The sequence below is a fragment of the Onthophagus taurus genome, chromosome 1 (genome assembly GCF_036711975.1).
Source record: "Onthophagus taurus isolate NC chromosome 1, IU_Otau_3.0, whole genome shotgun sequence".
NCBI classification, from domain to species: Eukaryota; Metazoa; Arthropoda; class Insecta; order Coleoptera; family Scarabaeidae; genus Onthophagus; species Onthophagus taurus.
The window spans coordinates 36,891,887-36,905,926 of record NC_091966.1 but is presented as its reverse complement, the minus strand read 5'-3'; the positions used below and the strand labels follow the sequence as shown (position 1 = coordinate 36,905,926).

General features: G+C 31.1%; 1 long non-coding RNA gene across 1 annotated transcript; it reads left to right on the top strand.

The window, feature by feature from the left end:
* Nucleotides 1-6,000: 6,000 nt before the first annotated feature.
* LOC139432591 (uncharacterized) lies at nt 6,001-6,923 on the top strand. Its single transcript, XR_011642333.1, has 2 exons — nt 6,001-6,308; nt 6,367-6,923. It is a non-coding gene; the product is annotated as an uncharacterized lncRNA (long non-coding RNA).
* The last annotated feature ends 7,117 nt before the right edge of the window (nt 6,924-14,040 follow it).

The window sequence follows — 14,040 nt, the reverse complement described above, 5'->3', positions numbered from 1 at the left end:
TAAGTTTTTGGATAAATATTTCTTGCATTTGGTACCAGAAATAAGTTAGTGACATAAAAGATTTAAATAAAGTAAAATACTTTTATCTGTCTGTACTTTTATTAAAATGGATTCACTCTTATAAATTCTACCGGTTTTGGCTTATTTACAAAACCATCTTCAGGAACCTTCGAATCTCCTATTATAAAAGAACAACTCATTATACTTAAATATGTTAAAAGCCAATATAAAATTGTATTCATTGAAATGCTAATAAATATAATTTAAATTATATATTAAATTCTAATACACTTACGTCAATTTATTTTAAAACTGTCGTGAAAATTAGCATCTTGAAATTTCTGTTAAAGATTTATGTGCCACCAAAAATATCACTAAATTACATGTTAACGCAGAGGTTGAGAAAATTAAAGAAAACTAATTTAAACTGTTGCCAAATGTTTTACAAGTTACAATCTACGAATCTCCGAGTGTTATATATTTTGGGATGCAAACACGACATGCCCAGAAGCATCCACTAATAATACGCAAGAAAATAAAATATCAATTAATAAGTTAATAGTAGCTAATAATAAAAATTCACAAAAATTATCAAAGAAAACGGTATTAAGCGCCAACTTTTACCACCTCTTGATAAATTTATCCGATAGATAAATTAAAGAGCTGGATTTATCTATCGGATAAATTTATCAAGAGGTGGTAAAACTGGGCCTTAACCAATGAGAGCGCTTAAAACCGCTGTAACCATTGTAATTATCCCATAGATAGTTTATCAGGAGGATGGTAAAAGTGGACCTAAGGGCCGGTTTATCAATAACTAGTTAAAACGATTTATCTGTCAATTAAAATTGTAGCTGATAGATAACGTCGACGAATCGTTTATCCACCTGTAGTTTAGGGTCATCTTATAGGTAAATATGACATTTGGATACCCACCAGATTGAAGTACTGGTTGAGGGTTTACCTTTTAGATATTGTCGGAAATTAAAAAAAATGTGCGCGCAAGTTTGGTTGCTTAGTGAAAGGAAATGACAACAAAATCAAAATATAACGCAATATAACGTCAAAAATGAATTAAGCTTATAATTGAGGCCGTTAGCGCAAAAGTGGTGTAACCTCAAACTATTTAAGTAGGAGAGAATGGGGATTTTAAATTTGATAAATATTTTTTTTTTTGAATTAACTTCTTTTGTGAACAGTATTTTAATTGTTTTATTTTTAATTTATGAAAAGAACTTTCAAATTTACAATTGCTGTGTATTTTTGTATTTATTAAGTTAATATTATAGGAAAAAATGTGGCTTCTGCACTTCTAATATTTTGGTTCAATTTAAATTAACACTTTGCCGTCCGCACGTTTCGCAAAAATTTATTCGCTCGGCGCCGGCAGAATATTCAGATTACTTATCCGTGCAAAAAGTCAAGTCCCCTCACTTTAGAGATCGATATCTTCGCAACCGATCGATGAAAAAAATTGCGACAAAGTTTGTTGTAATCACTGAACATTCCTACGTAACCTATATTAATTTGAAAATTTTCGGATCCGCGGTTTTCTTTTTATCGCGAGTTAAATGAAAAAAGTACCCGATTTTTGAGTGTGCCGGCAACTTTGTCAACTTTGCGATTTTTTTTCTCGAAAACTATTTGACGAAAAAATTTGAAATTTGAACTGGTGGTAAACCGATGTGTTCTTAATGTGGTGCATATCTTATTTTTTCGATATTCCATATAGTTTCGCAGAAAATCGCGGTTTAGTAGGATGCGGTTATTTCGGAAACGACCTGGCGGATTTCAACGCGGTTTTTACCAAAATATGTTAAATCATGTCGGTTGTCGGATTCCGTTATCAGTTTTTCAAAATTAGGGCTCCCTAATTTTTTAAGGGCGATTTAATGGAATTACAAATTAAAGAGAAACAGAAATATGCCATGGGGGTTCCGGCCAATCGGAACAGAGTTGAAGAGATATTGCTGGCGTGCGCTTCGGACGGGCCGTGGAGAATCATATTTAAAATTTTAGATAAAATTATTTCATTTCAAATTCAATAAGTATGTTTCATTTTTGTATATAAGACATGAATAATGCATATAAATTTAAACAAAATAGCGTGGCACTATTTTCTTCAAAATTTTTTATTTTGTTTTTCAACATATATCAAGAATATTAATAATTATTATTATTATTTTATTTTTATTATGTTATATTAATCTTATTGCTAGTTCTCCTGATTTTCAATCCTGTCTAGCTATTTTCACGAAATTTCGAATAAATGTAAATAAATGTAAAATTTGTATGTTTTATATAATAATAATAATAATGTACTTTTATTGATACCACAAAATAAATACAACAAAACAATAGTAAGAATAACAATAAACAATAAACTAATACGTAAACCACACAACAAATAAATACGTATTTTGGCATATATGTTTCTTGATTTATATTTTCTTTGGTACCTACTTAGTATTTCTCTTTTTGATGATATGAAGCAAAACGATCCCCGAGATGTAACGCAACTCCACAAAACTTGCACGTTAAATTCGTTGTCCTTCTTTTTTTGTTTTTGGAACAAACACGGCATCTTCTTCGTTTACGAAGTTTAATTTTTCTGGAAATCCTCTATGTTGTCGCATCGTTCCACAGACTCGAATTTTCTTTGTAAGTAAATTCTCCGCAAGTTCTACACAATTGTAGTAATTGTCCATGTATAAGTGATATATTATGTAAAAACAAAATAAAAAATTTTGAAGAAAATAGTGCCCAAGCTATTGTTTAAATTTATATGCATTATTCATGTCTTGTATACAAAAATGAAACATACTTATTGAATTTGAAATAAAATAATTTTATCTAAAATTTTAAATATTATTCGCCACGGCCCGTCCGAAGCGTAAGCCAGCAACATCTCTTCAACTCTGTTCCGATTGGCCGGAACCCCACCCCTCCCCGCATGGCTTAATTCTGTTTCTCTTTAATTTGTAATTCCATTAAATCATCCTTAACAAAATAGGGGGCCCTGATTTTGAAAAACTGATAACGGAATTCGACAACCGACATGATTTAACATATTTTGGTAAAAACGGCGTTGAAATCCGCCAGGTCGTTTCCGAAATAACCGCATCCTACTAAACCGCGATTTTCCGCGAAACTATATGGAATATTGAAAAAATAAAATATGCCCCACATTAAGAACACATCGGTTTACCACCAGTTCAAATTTGAAATTTTTTCGTCAAATAGTTTTCGAGAAAATAAATCGCAAAGTTGACAAAGTTGCCGGCACACTCAAAAATCGGGTACTTTTTTCATTTAACTCGCGATAAAAAAAAAACCGCGGATCCGAACATTTTCAAATTAACATATGTTACGTAGAAATGTTCAGTGATTACAACAAACTTTGTCGCAATTTTTTTCATCGATCGGTTGCGAAGATATCGATCTCTAAAGTGAGGGGCCTTGACTTTTTGCACGGATAGTAGATCCATACGTAAGCGGGCGACACCAATGTGGTGACGCCGGCCGTTGAGTGATATTTTTCGCGCGACACCACTGTGGTGTCGCCGGACGGCATAGTGTTAATAAACAAGTTACACCACTTTAGGACAAGTTTATAAAGAGATCAATCAAAATACATAGTACAAGAGCTATTCATCATCTGTCTCATCATAATACACCTCTTCTCTGACACTGTTGAAGCAATTCAGGTTGTTATAAAAAGTGTGATTTAATGCAACAATTCAAGAAGGTCCTTTCTTTTTTTCAGATATGGTTGGGTTTTCCAATGCATATAGTTGTGTTATGTCGACTGACTGCCTTTTTTTAACACTGACTTCGTTAAAGAGAACACCTTCATTGTTAGAATACTTATAAAAAATTGAGAATTGATGAATTTTATGGAATTTTAGCCACTGAACTTTTAACCACTGTTGGTTATATTTTTTCCAGCGATTTGGAAGAGAAAAAATCACTTCCACTCATACGTATTATCTTCAATGGTTGCCTTTTTCCAGCCGTTTTAATTACTTCGAGCCAGTTTTTTGGAACGTATATTTCTTTGAAGAATTTTTTATTTTTTTCTGTTACCAAAATCTTGGTCACATAAAAATATAACAGGATAGTTAAAATGACGGTAAATAAATATTTTTGTCCTTGGTATTAACATTTTTTATTTTCATTATATTTCTTTTTGATTTAGAGAAAGTGCTATTGAACGAATAAGTGCAATTTTTAAAAATTTTCAATAAAAACATACTCGCATGTAATTCTATTTTGTTTTTATTTCAAATTCCTCCTTGAAAAATATGTACTACATAATATATTTTTTTCTGATATTCTTGATATTATTATGTTAAAATTAACAGAATAAGTTTTTGGATAAATATTTCTTACATTTAGCACCAGAAATAAGTTAGTGACATAAAAGATTTAAATAAAGTAAAATACTTTTATCTGTCTGTACTTTTATTAAAATGGATTCACTCTTATAAATTCTACCGGTTTCGGCTTATTTACAAAACCATCTTCAGGAATCTTCGAATCTCCTATTATAAAAGAACAACTCATTATACTTAAATATGTTAAAAGCCAATATAAAATTGTATTCATTGAAATGCTAATAAATGTAATTTAAATTATATATTAAATTCTAATACACTTACGTCAATTTATTTTAAAACTGTCGTGAAAATTAGCATCTTGAAATTTCTGTTAAAGATTTATGTGCCACCAAAAATATCACTAAATTACATGTTAACGCAGAGGTTGAGAAAATTAAAGAAAACTAATTTAAACTGTTGCCAAATGTTTTAACTTTTACAAGTTACAATCTACGAATCTCCGAGTGTTATATATTTTGGGATGCAAACACGACATGCCCAGCATCCACTAATAATACGCAAGAAAATAAAATATCAATTAACAAGTTAATAGTAGATAATAATAAAAATTCACAAAAATTATCAGAGAAAACGCTATTAAAGGCCGACTTTTACAACCTCTTGATAAATTTATCCGATAGATAAATTAAAGAGCTGGATTTATCTATCGGATAAATTTATCAAGAGGTGGTAAAAGTGGGCCTTAACCAATGAGAGGGCTTAAAACCGGTGTAACCATTATAATTATCCCATAGATAGTTTATCAGGAGGATGGTAAAAGTGGACCTAAGGGCCGGTTTATCAATATCTAGTTAAAACGATTTATCTGTCAATTAAAATTGTAGCTGATAGATAACGTCGACGAACCGTTTATCCACCTGTAGTTTAGGGTCATCTTATAAGTAAATATGACATTTGGATACCCACCATGGGGGGGGATCTCAAATGAATGAAAATTGTAACCATCGTCAACGCCATCCGATGTCACCGTCGATAACTAATTCTACACAAATTTAAATTTAAACAACTTTTAAGGCGGCTTATATTTCATTTCTTTTTTGAGTGATGTCAAATATAAATGATATTGATAAATCAGTTAATTTTTTTAATAAGTGTAATTTATGAGTGTAATTTTGTAATTAAGTGGAAAAAAGTGTAAAAAACATATAAAATTTTTTAAATGATAAAAATGTCGGTTATTATTCCTTGCTGTGTACCATCTTGCGATGATAGACATTAAAAGGTAAATTATAAAAATTATTAATTAATACAGCATAATTACTTTCATTCTGCTTTTCTAGATATTATTTTCCGACCGACCCTATTATTCGAATGGCTTGGCTTTCTGGAAAACACAATTCAAAATTATTTGAATTAATTAATGATAAGCGTCTAAGTAACTATTGTGTTTACCCCAACCATTTTGCAACAATGTGCAAATATGTTGAGAAGAAATTGAAAAAGCTACCTACATTATGCTTACTAGGTAAATGAAATTTTGCATAAAAAGTTTGTTTCTTAATCTATATATGTTTTTTAAATCATTTAGATTTGTAAGAAGAAACTACAAATAATTGCTTTTTGTCTCCACAAGATCAACCAACAGAAGACACTTCAGGTATGCTGCATGGTATGAAATGAATTATTTAGTTTCATAATTCATAATTATGTAATTCAATATATACCATATTATGTATGTTTATACCCCGACATGCCATATATATATATATATTCATACCCCCACATAATATGTATGCCCCGATAAACTGCTTGGTATAACTAGTTCAACTGTTATGCAAGTCTATCCTGGATGTAGTAAACAACAAGGTTGCGAAGTTGCTTCAACCTCATTTTGTGAGGAAAATTTTGTCATTTCATCAGAAATGAATGGGAAACGGTTCCATCTAAGTGATGAAAAAGAAATAATTGGTAAATACCATAAAAACTGAATAATCATTCTTATTTCAAATTATCTTTATTTTTGTAGATAAGAAACGGAGGAAATTACCTTTTACAAAGAACTGCAGCAATTGCAACCTAACTGGAGCAAAAAAATACGTTGTGTCGCGCTGAGAAAAATGCCAGAATAATAAGGCAAAAGCTAATACAATTGAGGAAAAATCCTCAGGTATTGGTGAACCTCAAATATTTGAATAAAGAAACTAGAAATTTCTTTAGCAGCCAGTCCCGAAATCAGAAAAAAGAAGTGCTGGCTATTTCCATTTACAAACAAAGTGGTAAAGGATACCGGTTCTTATCAAATTTTTTTTCATTACCATCCAGGAAGACGCTACAAAAACTGTTAGGGTAAACAAAATGTAACATTATTGTATTTATTGAACTAAAACTAGAACTAATAATAGCACTATCATTAGAACTAACACGAGCTACAAACTTTCGAAGTGATTTCGAGTCGTCTTCGATGGTGCTACTATTAGTTCTAGTTTAATTACACCGGCAGTGAAAGCCTTCGTACTTATATTCTATTTATGTAACCAAATTTTATTAGTTTTAAGAATAATAAATTATTATGTTGAAATTAGATCTTTCATTTAAAATATATTTATTTCCTTTCTTCAAAGCAATATTAATTGTGTTATTTTTAAATTTGGCGGTTAAAGTTAGCCCCAACGATCTGGCAACGTCGCTCGCTTCGCTTCGATGCGCAGCGAACAATGTTGCCAGATCGTTGGTTAGCCCAGTTTTACACCATTATCCTAGTGGAAGTTGGTTTTAATCTATGATTAGTACTCTGCGGTGGCATCGGATGGCGCTGTACGCAAGGTACAATTTAATAAGGTAGAGTTGGCCATCTCTATCCTTCCTTGTCTCTGATACCCACCAGATTGAAGTACTGGTTGAGGGTTTACCTATTAGATATTGTCAGAAATTAAAAAAAATGTGCGCGCAAGTTTGGTTGCGTAGTGAAAGGAAATGACAACAAAATCAAAATATAACGCAATATAACGTCAAAAATAAATTAAGTTTATAATTAAGGTCGTTAGCGCAAAAGTGGTGTAACCCCAAACTAGTTAGGTAGGAGAGAATGGGGTTTTTAAATTTGATAAATATTTTTTTTGAATTAACTCCTTTTGTTTTATTTTTAATTTATAAAAAGAACTTTCAAATTTACAATTGCTGTGTATTTTTGTATTTATTAAGTTAATATTATAGGAAAAAATGTGGGTTACACCACTTCTGCACTTCTAATATTTTGGTTCAATTTAAAATAATAAACAAGTTACACCACTTTAGGACAAGTTTATAAAGAAATCAATCAAAATACATAGTACAAGAGCTATTCATCATCTGTCTCATCATAATACACCTCTTCTCTGACACTGTTGAAGCAATTCAGGTTGTTATAAAAAGTGTGATTTAATGCAACAATTCAAGAAGGTCCTTTCTTTTTTTCAAATATGGTTGGGTTTTCCAATGCATACAGTTGTGTTATGTCGACTGACTGCCTTTTTTTAACACTGACTTCGTTAAAGAGAATATCTTCATTGTTAGAATACTTATAAAAAATTGAGAATTGATGAATTTTATGGAATTTTAGCCACTGAACTTTTAACCACTCCATCTTGGTGTTACTAACCGAAATTTTTCTGTTGGTTATATTTTTTCCAGCGATTTGGAATCCAGCATTATCTTGAATGGTTGCCTTTTTCGAGCCGTTTTAATTACTTCGAGCCAGTTTTTTGGAACGTATATTTCTTTGAAGAATTTTTTATTTTTTTCTGTTACCAAAATCTTGGTCACATAAAAATATAACAGGATGGTTAAAGTCACGGTAAATAAATATTTTTGTCCTTGGTATTAACATTTTTTATTTTCATTATATTTCTTTTTGATTTAGAGAAAGTGCTATTGAACGAATAAGTACAATTTTTAAAAGTTTTCAATAAAAATATACTCGCATGTAATTTTATTTTTTTATTTCAAATTCCTTCTTGAAAAATATGTAGTACATAATATATATTTTTCTGATTTTCTTAGTATTGTTATGTTAAAATTCACAGGATAAGTTTTTGGATAAATATTTCTTGCATTTAGTACCAGAAATAAGTTAGTGACATAAAAGATTTATGTGCCACCAAAAATATCACTAAATATACACATGTTAACGTCGAGGTTTAGAAAATTAACGAAAACTAATTTTAACTGTTGCCAAATGTTTTAACTTTTACAAGTTGCAACCTACGAATCTCCGAGAGTTATTAATTTATTTATATATTTTGGGTGCAAACACGACATGCCCAGAAACTCATTAATAATACGCAAGAAAATAAAATAAGTTATCAGTAATAAAACTAACAGTCAATAGTAGTGATAGGCACTGGGCACTATCAAATAATTCGATAGTTGCCAAATATTCGAATAATTCGACATCATAAAATTTATTTCAATAAATGGTTGAATTAAAACCTACATTATAATAATTTTCAATAATTTAAATAAAAATATCGAAAGTAATGTATTCATTCAGTCATTCGACAGGAATCACTTGTCGTACAATGAACAGTCGTCTGACTGTAAAATGAAGAGAGTGAAACTATGGAGTTGAAATGGAGATAATGAAAATATTGGCGTGAATTAAAATTTAATAAGTAATACATGTTAAAACATTTATTAAATACATTATTATATGTGGAGATCCCTCTGGTTTCTGACGTGATTGCATCTATTACATCTTCTGCTATTGGTACTGATGGAATTTCCATTGAGATGATCAAACTGTATTGCCCCATCATTTTGCCATATTTGACCCACATACTGAAGGAATGTTACGTAAGGTTAGTTCTGTTTACAAACATTAATTATAGCGTGAAGTTTTCTGTACTAATTAGTAATGCCAATCATAGCGTGAAGTTTTCTTTTGAAATGCCAATTAAACCGTGAAGGAATGTTACTTAAGGTTAGTTCTGTTTACAAACATTAATTATAGCGTGAAGTTTTCTTTAGTAATTAGTAATGCCAATTATAGCGTGAAGTTTTCTTTAGTAATTAGTAATGCCAATTATAGCGTGAAGTTTTCTTTTGAAATGCCAATTACACCGTGAAGGAATGTTAAGTAAGGTTAGTTTTGTTTACAAACATTAATTATAGCGTGAAGTTTTCTTTAGTAATTAGTAATGCCAATTATAGCGTGAAGTTTTCTTTTGAAATGCCAATTACACCGTGAAGGAATGTTAAGTAAGGTTAGTTTTGTTTACAAACATTAATTATAGCGTGAAGTTTTCTTTAGTAATTAGTAATGCCAATCATAGCGTGAAGTTTTCTTTTGAAATGCCAATTAAACCGTGAAGGAATGTTACGTAAGGTTAGTTTTGTTTACAAACATTAATTATAGCGTGAAGTTTTCTTTAGTAATTAGTAACGCCAATTATAGCGTGAAGTTTTCTTTTGAAATGCCAATTAAACCGCGAAGGAATGTTAGGTAAGGTTAGTTCTGTTTACATTAATTAATGTTTGTACATACGTTCACAGGCGGTGCTGAAGATATTCCAGACATGTTTCAGACACATTTGTAGCGAAATGTTTCAAATGAAATGTTTCTGCTACATATTTTAATGATATTTCATAAATATTTCTACTGAAATGTATTTGATACATATCTTTAGATACATTTCGTAAAAATCGTATCTGTCATGTATATGAAACGTAGTTCTAAGATGTTTCATTTAATTCACTGTACGTTAAAATTGAAATGTTTCACAGAGGTTTCTTGTTTACTGGGTGAATTGTTTAGTTGACCATGTCTTTCCCTTGGAATGGAAACGCGCAGAGGTTATTCCTCTGCTCAAAAAGGATAACCCACGAGAGTATAGTGACTTGCAACCAATAAGTATTCTCCCTGTTCTTTCTAAAGTTTTAGAGAAGGTTATGAAGGCTCAATTGGTGGAGTATATGGAGACCAATAGTTTGCTCCTTTCAGAACAATCTTGTTTTCGATGTGGGTATAGTTGCATAATATCAATGTTAAATCTAACTGATGATATATTGTCCGCTGTTGACGTGGGAGAGAGTACTGCTGTGGTTTTTTAGACTACTCAAAAGCATTTGACACTGTTAACCGCATCATTTTGAGCAAACTACTTCGTTATCTGGGTTTTAGTGAAGGTGCAGTAACAATATTGAGTAGCATCTTAGTGATCGCACACAGAGGGTGAAAGTTGATGATGCCATGTCTGGTGAACTCGCACTGTGTAATGGTGTTCCCCAAGGATCTGTGCTGGGACCTATTTTGTTTTCTATCTACACTTCCCAAATTAATAAATTTATTAAATTCTGTAAAATGAGTACGTTATGCGGATGATACCCAGCTTTACGCTTCATACGCAACAGCGGGCAGTGGTATTGCTGAGGCTGATATTAGCGGTGACCTTGATACGATTTTTGAATTAGCAACATACCACCAGCTAAAAATAAATCCTGACAAATCGATGTGGATGAGTTTTAATGGCCAACAGCGTAACCCTACTTCGCACTTAGCCATTAAGATGAATAATATCTTAATTAAAAAGGTCTCTGAAGCTAAGTGTCTTGGTATGATTTTAGATACTAGCTTAAGATTTAGAAAACAAATTCAAACATATATTCAGAGATCACATTTTTTTGCGTCGACTGTACCTGCACGTCTACCTCGTTCATGTTTACCTTTGAAATTCTGTGATATGTTTGTTCATGTTTGTTCATCATAAGGCTATAGATGCAGTCACTCAGATTTATTTATGGGATCCGCATATTTGATAGAATTTCTCATAAACTTAAGGATGCTGGGTGGCTGAACATGAGCTCTCGACGGAAGTTTCATAGCTTGTCTCTCTATCATAGAATCGTTACCTCTGGAGTCCCGGAGTACTTGCGTAACAAAATTAAATATAAACCACAGTGCGAAGGAAGTCAGACAAGGTCAGGTATTAGTTTCTATCCTCCAAAACATAGAACATCACTTTTTCAAAGGTCATTTACATATCATGTTTATAAATCGTATGGAAGCTTGTCACATGGACTACGTCAACTGAAATATGACCAATTTCGAATAAAATTAAGGAATATGATTTTTCAGCAGTCAACGTGTCTTGTCTGATGTTTGTTTTTCTTTGTTTCTCTATGATTTTCTTGTGATTTTCTTTTGACTTTATTCTTATTGATATAAACTCATTGTTACGATGTTAATAGTTACGCCATCAATTATTACACTCAGTCCTTTTTTAATTTTCATTATTATTGTTTTTTTTTCTCTTCTTCTTTATTTTTTTTAATTTAATCTACGTTTGGGTCTTTTGGGCCCTTTCATTTAATTTAATTATGTTTAAATTTGGATTTGATATAATGTTGGTGATACTGTATTAATAATTTCAAGATTTTGCTTTTGTTTTTTCTTTTTGTTTGTTATAATTCATGGAATTTTTTTTTACGGTTGGATAGAACAGACTATTCTGGATCCCGCCATTTGATTTCCATATATTATGTCATAGTGTTAATTTCTTAAATATTTGAAAATATTTCATTAGTTTAATTTATTTTAGTTTGTATTGTAGTTTCTTCTTTCTAATGGAGACAATAAAGTCATTTATTATTATTATTATATATATACTAAAAAAATTATTATAAATATATTACTTAAATAGATTTAAGTTACTATTTAAGAAAATAATCATGTTCAAGTTTTTCCTAGAAAGTCTGTTTCGACGTTCATTCATAATTTGGCCAGTTTTCGAAAATACTCCTGAAGGAACGGATGTAGCTGGAACGCACGAATATTGTTTATAAGTTTGTAAATTTCTGGCAGTACATTTTTGTGACACATCCAAAATTCAATTTGATTCTGAGATCGTGTTATACGCCAGATTTCTAAATATTGTCTTACAATCAAAGTCGTGCTCGTGCTAGGTGTTGAACTGTTTTTGAAAGTAGCAATTTCTCGATCAAAATGTGACCAAATGTTTTCTTCATCTTCGATATTGTTAATTACAGTTTCACCTGTCTCACTTTTATTTTGCAAAATAGACAATATTTCAGTAATAATTAATTTTTGCTCTGTGTCTGTACTAATATTCTAAATTTCTTTATCAGTTGCAGTACCAGTTCGGTTGAGTTTATGGCATCTGTGACACATAGATTTAAAGTATGTGCAATACACAGATGATGTCTTTTTTTAAGTTTATCAATTACTGCATTTTTTATATTAGCACAGTTGTCACTAACAATGGTATTTATTTTATCCTGAATTTCCCAAGTATTGAAAATCTCTGAAAGAGTAGAGGCAATGATTATATCTGTATGGGCTTCCTGTATTTCCTTCGTTGCCAAAACAGCATTATGTATTAAGTTGTTATAAAAAAAGTTACTAGTTACTGATAAAAATGCTTTATTGCTGTCAGAAGTCCATATATCAGTAGTTATAGCGACATGATCAACTGTGCTAGCTAATATTTTCGAATATAATAATTTTCTGCTTGGTGGTTTGTATAGTTTCTGTAACTTTTTAAAGTATTCCAAAAACCAAGACTTTCTACAATTGAAAAAAGGCTGGTGATCAGTAACAATCATTTTAATTAAAGTTAGATCTATTTCATCATTTTCAATTTCGGATAACTCGGTTTCTTTATTTGTAACAAATAGTTTCATCTGCCGAGATTGTTTCTTGAATTTATGAGATGATGTTATAGATTTGGATTGACAGGAATCCAATGTTTAATGTCTGCTAGTTTGCTGATTCTTAAGGATTTCCAAGATTTCCAATTAGCCAGAACTAATGGACATCCCTTTAGAACCTTCAGCGCCTGCATATTCTACACCACTGCCATTAAAATTTCAAAAATTAAACAATGTAATTACATTAGCAAATAAGTATGTACCCGAAAATGATTTACAGATCTTTAAAATCTGATAATGTGGTAGAAAATCATGATGACATTGATATAACTGACGATGACACACAAGAATAACCGTTTAAATAAATGATTGGTTTTGTAAATGTGTTTCAACATCTATAAAATACTAATAAAGTAGTTTTTTTGTAAATTGGTAGTAACAACGAGGTAGCTCCAATACACAATTATGAATAAACAAATTTTTGAAGTTTAATTTTGCTGAAAATGATTTTAATCGATGTGAAACTTTGATTATACCTAATAGAAAAAAAGCTAATTGCAAAAGACTTAGGGTATTGTTACGGAAAAGAAAGGTCTTCAATTGCCAAACACTATTTTCGGCTGGAGGTGTAATATCATTTTCGTTATGCGGTGACATACTGCCTCAAAAACTATCTTAAAAGATTATATGTAGATCAAACTTTTACAAAATCAACGAAAAGAGGCTGAGTCCAACAACTATAAAGTGTTATTTAGCTAGCTACTTGGGTTATAAATGGACTAGCAATGTGGAATGTTGATCTAGTGAAGATTGTCCGCCCAAAACCTCACATTCGTAATCTTCGCTTCTGAGTTTATATAGTAAAATCCACATCGACAAAGCATGTCTCATCTGTGGAGAGATTCTTGACTTAATCCCCGCCATTCATCAACACCATCACTATGGAGCTCCTAAGCTGTACCGGAAACGGTTGGAAATGAAAATGCCGGCTGCTAATAGTGAATTATTAAGAAAAATGGTTTTTATTGACAAGATTAAAAGACCTTGCTGAAGCTTA